Source organism: Lissotriton helveticus, chromosome 6 (genome assembly GCF_964261635.1).
Source record: "Lissotriton helveticus chromosome 6, aLisHel1.1, whole genome shotgun sequence".
Classification (NCBI taxonomy): domain Eukaryota; kingdom Metazoa; phylum Chordata; class Amphibia; order Caudata; family Salamandridae; genus Lissotriton; species Lissotriton helveticus.
The window spans coordinates 1,155,618,162-1,155,630,162 of record NC_136067.1 but is presented as its reverse complement, the minus strand read 5'-3'; positions in this window follow the sequence as shown (position 1 = coordinate 1,155,630,162).

Here is a 12,001-nt window from a genome sequence, read left to right as displayed (position 1 = left end):
AATGTGCTTCTTTGTGTCCAGACTCATCCCCGGCCACCAAAAATGTTTCTTTAAATTAGCTAAGGTCTTCTTGTAGCCTGGATGTCCTGCTAAAGGATGGGAATGACCCCAATGCAAGGCCTGCACCTGTAATTCTTCCGAAGGAAGAACCAATCCACATTCCACATAGTAGAGATCCCCTACTTTGACCACTTCATGCGTTTGAGAAATAAGTTTCATGGTGTCAGATTTCTGTTCCCTCTGTACATTCTCTAGAAACACCTGTTCGGAACTAACTCCCCCAACAAATCTATCTGGGGCGATGATGGGAGGAGGTGTAGGGCTTTCTTCAAGTGCATTGTATCCTAAACGGGATAAAGCATCGGCCTTGCCATTCTTCCGTCCTGCTCGATAAAGGATTATGAAATCGAATTCACTAAAGAACTGGGTCCATCTTAACTGTCGCATTGATAGTGCCATAGCGGACTTCAGGAATTGCAGATTGCGGTGATCTGTTAAAACCGTCACAGTGTGGTTAGCACCCAACAGGTATTGCCTCCATTCCTCAAAGGTCTTTTTGATGGCCAATAATTCCTTATCCCCAGTACAGTAATTCATTTCAGCTGGGTTCAGTTTTCGTGAAAAGAAGGCTACGGGATGATGTAATCCCGTTTCAGGATCTGTTTGAGAGAGGACGCCTCCTACAGCCATTTCAGAGGCATCTGCCTCCACAACAATTTTTTTTGCAAAAACAATTTTTATTGGCAATCAAGTGTGACAAGAAATTAGTACAGTCAGCAACGTAGTGTAACATAGCAAATTTTCAGGATGATAATACTTCTCACATATGAGGCCATTTATATACAACATTCCCTGAAACAATTCCCACCCTGTGTCCCACCCCCCCTGTCAGTGTGCCTTATGTCCTCTCACAGTGAGCTTGGAACCACCAGAAAGTTTCCGTGTCAATGGGGGAACCGATCTCTCAGAACCCCTATCATGTGTAGTGATCGTGTGTTACCTTGGACGTGGGTCACCCACTAAAATATCCTTTCTATGGCGCCGCCGCTTCTTCATCCTCACTCAGTTCGTTCTCAGGCAGCTGGAGTGCTATCACCAGGGCCTCCCACGCTCTGGCTACCTCCAAGGCCTTGTCGTTGTCTAGGCGCTTGGCCTGTTGCAGCCGCAATGCGCTCTCCGCCCTCGCCCATCGCAGCAGAGCGGCCCTCCAACGCAAGTAGCTGGGACCCTGGGTGGATTTCCAGTGCATGGTGATCTCTCTTTAGGCTAGAATCAGGCCCAGATCATAAAACTTACTAGTAACGCGAGTACGGGGGGTGTGGGGGAACCATAACAATAAGCAAGCGCCCATGTCTGCGTCTATCTGCCGGTCCATGACAGCATTCAGGCAGGCCTTCTCCCAGTAACCAGTCAGTTCACCACAGGACCAAAACATGTGTGCGAAATCCGCTCCGGTCGTCCCACATCTAGGGCATAGCGACGATGCGCCCTCAAAGTAATGCAAAATCTTAACTGGTGTTAGGTACGCATGGTGCAGAGTAAAGAACTGGATCAATTGGAACCTGGCGTTCCTAGTGCCCTTCCATGCTCGGCGCACTAGCTGTGGCCACGTCGAGTCGGGAATCGGTCGCCCAATATCACATTCCCATTTGGCTTTCAGCCCATCCATGGGCTGTAGGGTTTCAGTCGACAGCCTCCGGTAAAGGCAGTTGACGGCCTTGTAAGTACCAGCTGCCATGACCACATATTGGCAGCACTCGGATGTCGGTGGCTCGGTGAGCCCCCCTCCAGTGTCTCCGAACACCAGCGACCAGCGCGGCGTGTAGCAGGTAGTCACCTCTTGGAAGGTCGTAAGCGTCTCGCAGCTCTTGGAACGTGAGCAGAGTACCATCCCTGTAAAGATCACCGAGCACCTGCAAACCGAGTTCCTCCCAGGTCGCCAGCGCCGACCAGTCACCTCCATGCGGAAAGGCCGTGCACATCCCCAGTGGAATCTCAGGGGCATACGGGCGAGCGGTGCCGGAGCGCCGATGACAACGAAGCCAACAGCTACGAAGTGTACGTTCCTCCAGAGTGAGCTGGGTAAGGTCCAGCTTCTGGCCCAGGATTATAAAAGAGATGACGTGTCTGGGAAACAGTCTGCCCTGCATCCCCTCTGGGTCCCGGTATTCCAAGGCCATTGCCTAGGTGAGCCACTGCAGCCATGCCGCAGGGTAATACCACTCAAAATCTGGGACCGCGAGCCCCCCCTCCGCCCTTGGACGCATCAACGTGGCCAGTGCAATGCGCCATCTACCCGATCCCCAGAGGAACCCGGAGAGCAGGGAGAGGAGTTTGCTGAAAACCGACACCGGGATCCATATCGGTAGGGTGCGAAATAGATATAGTAAGTGGGGGAGGGCTACCATTTTCAGTAACGCCACTCTCCCCGCGACCGACAGTGGCAGTTTCCGCCAGAATGCCATGGAGCCTCGCAAATTCCGGATCGCTCTGTCGATGTTGCCCTTTAGGAGGGCCAGCGAAGAGTGATAGATATGCGTGCCTAGGTAGGGGAGGCAGTGGTATTCCCAGCGCAGTTCACCCTCCGGTTGAAAGTCATCCGCCCTTGGTGCCATCGGGAAGAGGCAAGACTTCCCCCAGTTGACTCGTAGTCCCGAAAGGTGGCCAAAATCCACGAGCAAGCGCTCGGCCCCCCGGAGGGAGTCGCCGGCGTCCGCCAAAAACATCAAACAGTCGTCCGCATAGAGGAAGATGTAATGAGTATCACCTCTCAGTGAGAGACCTTCATAAGCTCGGCCCATACGGGCGTGAGCTGCCAGAGGCTCTATAGCGAGCGTGAAGAGTAGTGGGGACAAGGAGCACCCTTGACGCGTCCCCCGACCAACCTCATACGCGGCGGAGATGGTAGCACCCGTCTTGACTCGAGCAGTGGCCGGGGCATAAAGCAATTTATTTACAACAAGGGGTGGTGATGGACAGAGTCTCTGAATTAAGCAGAGTACTCTCACCCAGTCAAGAGATCAGGGCTAGATCCAACACCGTTTTTTAGCTCATTGCACCATCCCAGTTTCAGAACCTGGCTGTATGCAAATTAGTCTGTCCCTGGCCCAGTGCATCATGGGAACAGGGCAGACCAGACTACAAAAGCCAATTCTTACACTGGGAAGGAAACAAGCTTCCGGGGACCGGTTTCTGGCATTTCAGCCGTCTTCGGCCCGGCTTGCTTGAATCCTGATGGTGCAATGAGCAAGGGACTCACATCTGAGTATACCCTTCCACGCTTAGGGTGGACAAAATTATTTACAACAAGGGGTGGTGATGGACAGAGTCTCTGAATTAAGCAGAGTACTCTCACCCAGTCAAGAGATCAGGGCTAGATCCAACACCGTTTTTTAGCTCATTGCACCATCCCAGTTTCAGAACCTGGCTGTATGCAAATTAGTCTGTCCCGGGCCCAGTGCATCATGGGAACAGGGCAGACCAGACTACAAAAGCCAATTCTTACACTGGGAAGGAAACAAGCTTCCGGGGACCGGTTTCTGGCATTTCAGCCGTCTTCGGCCCGGCTTGCTTGAATCCTGATGGTGCAATGAGCAAGGGACTCACATCTGAGTATACCCTTCCACGCTTAGGGTGGACAAAATTATTTACAACAAGGGGTGGTGATGGACAGAGTCTCTGAATTAAGCAGAGTACTCTCACCCAGTCAAGAGATCAGGGCTAGATCCAACACCGTTTTTTAGCTCATTGCACCATCCCAGTTTCAGAACCTGGCTGTATGCAAATTAGTCTGTCCCTGGCCCAGTGCATCATGGGAACAGGGCAGACCAGACTACAAAAGCCAATTCTTACACTGGGAAGGAAACAAGCTTCCGGGGACCGGTTTCTGGCATTTCAGCCGTCTTCGGCCCGGCTTGCTTGAATCCTGATGGTGCAATGAGCAAGGGACTCACATCTGAGTATACCCTTCCACGCTTAGGGTGGACAAAATTATTTACAACAAGGGGTGGTGATGGACAGAGTCTCTGAATTAAGCAGAGTACTCTCACCCAGTCAAGAGATCAGGGCTAGATCCAACACCGTTTTTTAGCTCATTGCACCATCCCAGTTTCAGAACCTGGCTGTATGCAAATTAGTCTGTCCCTGGCCCAGTGCATCATGGGAACAGGGCAGACCAGACTACAAAGGCCAATTCTTACACTGGGGAGGAAACAAGCTTCCGGGGACCGGTTTCTGGCATTTCAGCCGTCTTCGGCCCGGCTTGCTTGAATCCTGATGGTGCAATGAGCAAGGGACTCACATCTGAGTATACCCTTCCACGCTTAGGGTGGACACAATTATTTACAACAAGGGGTGGTGATGGACAGAGTCTCTGAATTAAGCAGAGTACTCTCACCCAGTCAAGAGATCAGGGCTAGATCCAACACCGTTTTTTAGCTCATTGCACCATCCCAGTTTCAGAACCTGGCTGTATGCAAATTAGTCTGTCCCTGGCCCAGTGCATCATGGGAACAGGGCAGACCAGACTACAAAAGCCAATTCTTACACTGGGAAGGAAACAAGCTTCCGGGGACCGGTTTCTGGCATTTCAGCCGTCTTCGGCCCGGCTTGCTTGAATCCTGATGGTGCAATGAGCAAGGGACTCACATCTGAATATACCCTTCCACGCTTAGGGTGGACAAAATTATTTACAACAAGGGGTGGTGATGGACAGAGTCTCTGAATTAAGCAGAGTACTCTCACCCAGTCAAGAGATCAGGGCTAGATCCAACACCGTTTTTTAGCTCATTGCACCATCCCAGTTTCAGAACCTGGCTGTATGCAAATTAGTCTGTCCCTGGCCCAGTGCATCATGGGAACAGGGCAGACCAGACTACAAAAGCCAATTCTTACACTGGGAAGGAAACAAGCTTCCGGGGACCGGTTTCTGGCATTTCAGCCGTCTTCGGCCCGGCTTGCTTGAATCCTGATGGTGCAATGAGCAAGGGACTCACATCTGAGTATACCCTTCCACGCTTAGGGTGGACAAAATTATTTACAACAAGGGGTGGTGATGGACAGAGTCTCTGAATTAAGCAGAGTACTCTCACCCAGTCAAGAGATCAGGGCTAGATCCAACACCGTTTTTTAGCTCATTGCACCATCCCAGTTTCAGAACCTGGCTGTATGCAAATTAGTCTGTCCCTGGCCCAGTGCATCATGGGAACAGGGCAGACCAGACTACAAAGGCCAATTCTTACACTGGGAAGGAAACAAGCTTCCGGGGACCGGTTTCTGGCATTTCAGCCGTCTTCGGCCCGGCTTGCTTGAATCCTGATGGTGCAATGAGCAAGGGACTCACATCTGAATATACCCTTCCACGCTTAGGGTGGACAAAATTATTTACAACAAGGGGTGGTGATGGACAGAGTCTCTGAATTAAGCAGAGTACTCTCACCCAGTCAAGAGATCAGGGCTAGATCCAACACCGTTTTTTAGCTCATTGCACCATCCCAGTTTCAGAACCTGGCTGTATGCAAATTAGTCTGTCCCTGGCCCAGTGCATCATGGGAACAGGGCAGACCAGACTACAAAAGCCAATTCTTACACTGGGAAGGAAACAAGCTTCCGGGGACCGGTTTCTGGCATTTCAGCCGTCTTCGGCCCGGCTTGCTTGAATCCTGATGGTGCAATGAGCAAGGGACTCACATCTGAGTATACCCTTCCACGCTTAGGGTGGACAAAATTATTTACAACAAGGGGTGGTGATGGACAGAGTCTCTGAATTAAGCAGAGTACTCTCACCCAGTCAAGAGATCAGGGCTAGATCCAACACCGTTTTTTAGCTCATTGCACCATCCCAGTTTCAGAACCTGGCTGTATGCAAATTAGTCTGTCCCTGGCCCAGTGCATCATGGGAACAGGGCAGACCAGACTACAAAGGCCAATTCTTACACTGGGAAGGAAACAAGCTTCCGGGGACCGGTTTCTGGCATTTCAGCCGTCTTCGGCCCGGCTTGCTTGAATCCTGATGGTGCAATGAGCAAGGGACTCACATCTGAGTATACCCTTCCACGCTTAGGGTGGACACAATTATTTACAACAAGGGGTGGTGATGGACAGAGTCTCTGAATTAAGCAGAGTACTCTCACCCAGTCAAGAGATCAGGGCTAGATCCAACACCGTTTTTTAGCTCATTGCACCATCCCAGTTTCAGAACCTGGCTGTATGCAAATTAGTCTGTCCCTGGCCCAGTGCATCATGGGAACAGGGCAGACCAGACTACAAAAGCCAATTCTTACACTGGGAAGGAAACAAGCTTCCGGGGACCGGTTTCTGGCATTTCAGCCGTCTTCGGCCCGGCTTGCTTGAATCCTGATGGTGCAATGAGCAAGGGACTCACATCTGAATATACCCTTCCACGCTTAGGGTGGACAAAATTATTTACAACAAGGGGTGGTGATGGACAGAGTCTCTGAATTAAGCAGAGTACTCTCACCCAGTCAAGAGATCAGGGCTAGATCCAACACCGTTTTTTAGCTCATTGCACCATCCCAGTTTCAGAACCTGGCTGTATGCAAATTAGTCTGTCCCTGGCCCAGTGCATCATGGGAACAGGGCAGACCAGACTACAAAAGCCAATTCTTACACTGGGAAGGAAACAAGCTTCCGGGGACCGGTTTCTGGCATTTCAGCCGTCTTCGGCCCGGCTTGCTTGAATCCTGATGGTGCAATGAGCAAGGGACTCACATCTGAGTATACCCTTCCACGCTTAGGGTGGACAAAATTATTTACAACAAGGGGTGGTGATGGACAGAGTCTCTGAATTAAGCAGAGTACTCTCACCCAGTCAAGAGATCAGGGCTAGATCCAACACCGTTTTTTAGCTCATTGCACCATCCCAGTTTCAGAACCTGGCTGTATGCAAATTAGTCTGTCCCTGGCCCAGTGCATCATGGGAACAGGGCAGACCAGACTACAAAAGCCAATTCTTACACTGGGAAGGAAACAAGCTTCCGGGGACCGGTTTCTGGCATTTCAGCCGTCTTCGGCCCGGCTTGCTTGAATCCTGATGGTGCAATGAGCAAGGGACTCACATCTGAGTATACCCTGTTCCCATGATGCACTGGGCCAGGGACAGACTAATTTGCATATAGCCAGGTTCTGAGCTGGGATGGGGCAGTGAGCTAAATAACGGTGATGGATCAAGCCCTGATCTTTGGACTGGGTAAGAGTGGTCTGCTTAATTCAGACACTCTGTTCATCACCACCCCCTTTTCTGAATCGTTTTTGGCCACTATAGGTGTGGCAGGGTATACTCAGACATGAGTCCCTTGCTCACTGCTCCATCAGGATTCAAGCAAGCCGGGCCGACGAGGCTGAAATGCCAGAAACCGGTCCCCGGTAGCTTGTATCCTTTCTGGTGAAGAATTGGCTTGGTAGTTTGGTCTGCCCTGTTCCCATGATGCACTGGGCCAGGGACAGACTAATTTGCATATAGCCAGGTTCTGAGCTGGGATGGGGCAGTGAGCTAAATAACGGTGATGGATCAAGCCCTGATCTTTGGACTGGGTAAGAGTGGTCTGCTTAATTCAGACACTCTGTTCATCACCACCCCCTTTTCTGAATCGTTTTTGGCCACTATAGGTGTGGCAGGGTATACTCAGACATGAGTCCCTTGCTCACTGCTCCATCAGGATTCAAGCAAGCCGGGCCGACGAGGCTGAAATGCCAGAAACCGGTCCCCGGTAGCTTGTATCCTTTCTGGTGAAGAATTGGCTTGGTAGTTTGGTCTGCCCTGTTCCCATGATGCACTGGGCCAGGGACAGACTAATTTGCATATAGCCAGGTTCTGAGCTGGGATGGGGCAGTGAGCTAAATAACGGTGATGGATCAAGCCCTGATCTTTGGACTGGGTAAGAGTGGTCTGCTTAATTCAGACACTCTCTTCATCACCACCCCCTTTTCTGAATCGTTTTTGGCCACTATAGGTGTGGCAGGGTATACTCAGACATGAGTCCCTTGCTCACTGCTCCATCAGGATTCAAGCAAGCCGGGCCGACGAGGCTGAAATGCCAGAAACCGGTCCCCGGTAGCTTGTATCCTTTCTGGTGAAGAATTGGCTTGGTAGTTTGGTCTGCCCTGTTCCCATGATGCACTGGGCCAGGGACAGACTAATTTGCATATAGCCAGGTTCTGAGCTGGGATGGGGCAGTGAGCTAAATAACGGTGATGGATCAAGCCCTGATCTTTGGACTGGGTAAGAGTGGTCTGCTTAATTCAGACACTCTGTTCATCACCACCCCCTTTTCTGAATCGGGGCATAAAGCAAGGCAGTCCACTTCACAAGCCGCTCGCCCAGTCCAAAGGCCTCCAGCACCCGGAGCAGGTACGGCCACTCGAAGGCCTTCTCGATGTCAATCGAAAGGACAGCGGCCTCAGGGAGGCCGTCCACATTGCTCCCCATGACCCGAAGCAGCCAACGCACACAGGTGGCAGTGGTGCGCTGGGGAATAAAGCCCGCCTGATCGGAGTGCACCAGCGTGCGCATGTGAGCAAGCAGCCGCGTCGCGAGAACCCTGCTCAGAATCTTGTAGTCTGTCGTGAGCATGGATAGTGGACGGTAGGCCGAGCAAGAGCTGGCATCGCCGCCACGCTTCAGTAAGGGTATCACCAAGGCCTCGCGAGCGGTCGCGGGTAAAGTCCCAGCGTCCCAGGCCTCCCGGTAAACCGCCTGCAACCGCGGGACCAGCACATCCGCATAGGCTGCGTAAAATTCAATCGGCAGACCATCCGCACCAGGGGTCTTACGGCGAGCCATGTGCTTAATAGCTACACGTATCTCCCCTTCGGTGATATCCCCGCCCAAGCTGTCTACGTGATCCGGGTCAAGCCGGGGAAGCCGCGCCGCCAACAGGAATTCATCAAGCTCCACAGGCGCACTCGGCATCTTGCTCCTATAAAGGTGTGCATAATATGCCAAGAATTGGGCGTTGATCTCCGCTTGCGTGTAAACCATGTGCCCCTCCGGAGCAGCCAAGCCACAATCGGAGTGCCCCGAAGCCCAGGATTAGCCAGCCAGGCCAGCAGGGAGCCCACCGTATCACGTTCAGCTTGAGCTCTAACAAGAAACTCCTTATAGTCAAAGCAGCGGAGCTTCTCCATCTTTGACGCAACTTCTTCTCGCGCAGCTGAAACCGCTTCGTGAGCCTCAGGAGTCGTGTGACTACGTCGCTCCTGCGCGCGTAAACGATCCTCGCTTAGCGCAATGTCCTGGAGGAGGGTCTTAAGGACTCCCGCGGTAGCTGAAATACAGACTCCCCGAACGACCGCATTAAAGGCGTCCCACTCCAGGGCTCTACTCGACGCCGTGCCCTCATTAGTAGCGAAATAGCCTTCAACCCCAGTTCGTACATCAGCCTTAAACACCGCATCCTCTAACGCCAACGGGTTCAACCGCCACGTCGGGATAGCCTGGCGTTGCCGTGTCCATTGTACCACTACCAAGCAAGGGTTATGATCGGATATCGTTCTAGCCAGGTATTCACTGTGGCGGACCAAACTCTGAGCGTCCGGTGAGCAGAGAATGCTGTCAAGGCGAACATGCAGATCATGTGGGGGGGAGTAAAAGGAAAAATCCCTCTCAGTAGGGTGTTGAGTACGCCATGCATCGACCAGGCCCCAGCTACTTTGCCACTCTCTCCTACTCTTCGCTAGCCTGTGAGCTGCTGCTTGCGCCAGTGGTGGGTGAGATCTGTCCAATTCCACATCTAACACAGAGTTAAAATCCACCCCTAGGAGGACCGTATTAGCCAGGACTGTCGCCAGTTTCCCAGATAATCGCGTACAAAAGGCAGGCTGCTCCACGTTCGGGGCGTAAACACTGCAGAGCGTTACGTCCCTCCCATCCAGTCGGCCCTGCACAGCCACAAACCTCCCCTCAGGATCTACCAGTGTCATCAAAGGTTGAAAGGGAACCCCTGCCCTCACCCAGATCAAGACTCCCCTTGCAAAGGCCGAGTACACAGTGTAAAACAGCTGTCCCCGCCACCTGCGCTGCAGAGCCCGCCCCTCTGACTGGTCAACATGTGTTTCCTGCAGGAAGGCTAACTGGACCCCCCTGCGAACAAGATAGGCTTGCACCTTGTGACGTTTCAACATGGAATTCAGTCCCCGCACATTCCAGGTTACACACTTCAGTTCAGGTAAGGTCCCCATTCACAATAACAAGTACTGTTCTGAGTGAAGAAAAAACTCCAGGCACACTGACAGCCCCCCAGGAACCTGAGCCCCAAAACCACCCAACAAACCTGCATCCCACCCATCCCCAGAATAGGCCCCAAACTGTAGAAACCCATCCAAATGCAAAAGTCCCAAGAAGAACAGTCTCTGGTAACTACCAGAGTCCCATAATAGGTGTGAGAGAGGGGGGGGCTCGGCACCACCTCCAACAGACCGTGAGCCACATATGCTGCCCGACCGGCCTCCCCCTGCATGCCCTAGGTGACCCACATCCCCATCTCATCAATGGTCGGAGCCATGAAGCGTATAAGGCCGTCGCCCAACAACTCCCTGCCCACCCGGGATACCCGCCCCCTCCCCTAGCACGGATCAGGAACACCTCAACATACACAATACCACTTCAGGGGGGGCATCAGGGTCATTTGTCTAGCAAGTCATCTGCAGTCCCAGGAGTGACATGGGGAGGCACGGGGCCGCCCCCGCCCGAACCCTCCGACGTCCCGTCCTCAGAGCCCCTACGGGAGCCCGACTCCACCGCCGACGCCGACTCCACTGTTTTGGAAATGGTAGAGACGGCCCGGAGGGCCTCTTTGCGTTCCAGCTCAGTCTGTGATACGGAGGGGGTCCGAGCATTCGGCGGTCGTCTTCTGGGTCTCCTGCGCCGCCTAGGTCCCGGTGTGGTGTTCCGCGGCTCCCCAGATGTCAGATGAGCATCCGCACCGGCTCTGTACAGTTCCAGCCAGTCCCACACTTCGTCTGGGGAATTGTAGAAGGAGGATTTGCCCTACAGCATGATCCGCAGGCGGGCCGGGAACAAGAGAGAGTAACAGATACCCTCCTCACGAAGAGCCTTCTTGACTGCCAGGAAGGTTGATCGCAGCCTCTGAACCTCCAGTGAATAATCCGGGTAGATGGAGACATTGGCGTTGTCCACCTGATAGGGCCCCAGCGCCCGCGCCTTTTGTAGGATAGTATCCCGGTCTTTGTAGTGCAACAGGCGCGCCACCACCGGCCGAGGAGGCCGACCAGCCGCAGGAGGCCGGGCCGGCACTCGGTGGGCGCACTCCAGAGTATAAAACGGTGTCAGACCCTCCGGGACCACCGCGTCACGCAGCCAGGTTTCAAGATAGCCCAACATGTCAGAGCCTTCAATTTTTTCAGGCAGGCCAACCACGCGTATGTTGTTGCGGCGATTGCGTCCCTCCGCCTCCTCCGCCCTCTGCTCCAGCAAGTGAACCCGTTGTTGTAGCTCACCCAGAGAGGCCTCTGATGCCTTGACCGTGGGTTCCAGGACGTCCAGCCGAACCTCAGCCTGTTTGACCCGGTCTGCCAGCTTGCCGTGGTCGGCCCGCAGGAGCCCCAAATTCGTGGACACCTGAGCGATGTCGTGGTGCAGGGCCTCTCTGGTGTCCGTGATGGCTTTCAGGATCTGATCAAGTTGGCTCTGCGGTAGGCACGCCATCGATCCACCGGCTAGAGCAGAGTCCTGACCACTCACCGATTCCTCCGTAGGGTCAGGAGGAGGTTTCAGGCGCTTCCCCATGGCGGCAGCTGGTCTCAGCCCTCAAGCAGTGGGCGCCGGGTGCTCCCTTAATCAGTCCCACCAGGAGTTTACACTGTGCTGGCAGGTCAGAACACAATCCTGTAATTTCAAGGGGCACTCCCCTGGTCGCGCACGCGGCAGCTCCGCCGTAGGTCCCCAGGTCCTGCACCCCACCTCCAACGCCGGGCTGGCGCGCCACGCAGCCCAGGGCAAGCGTCGTAGGTAGGCCCCGAGGTC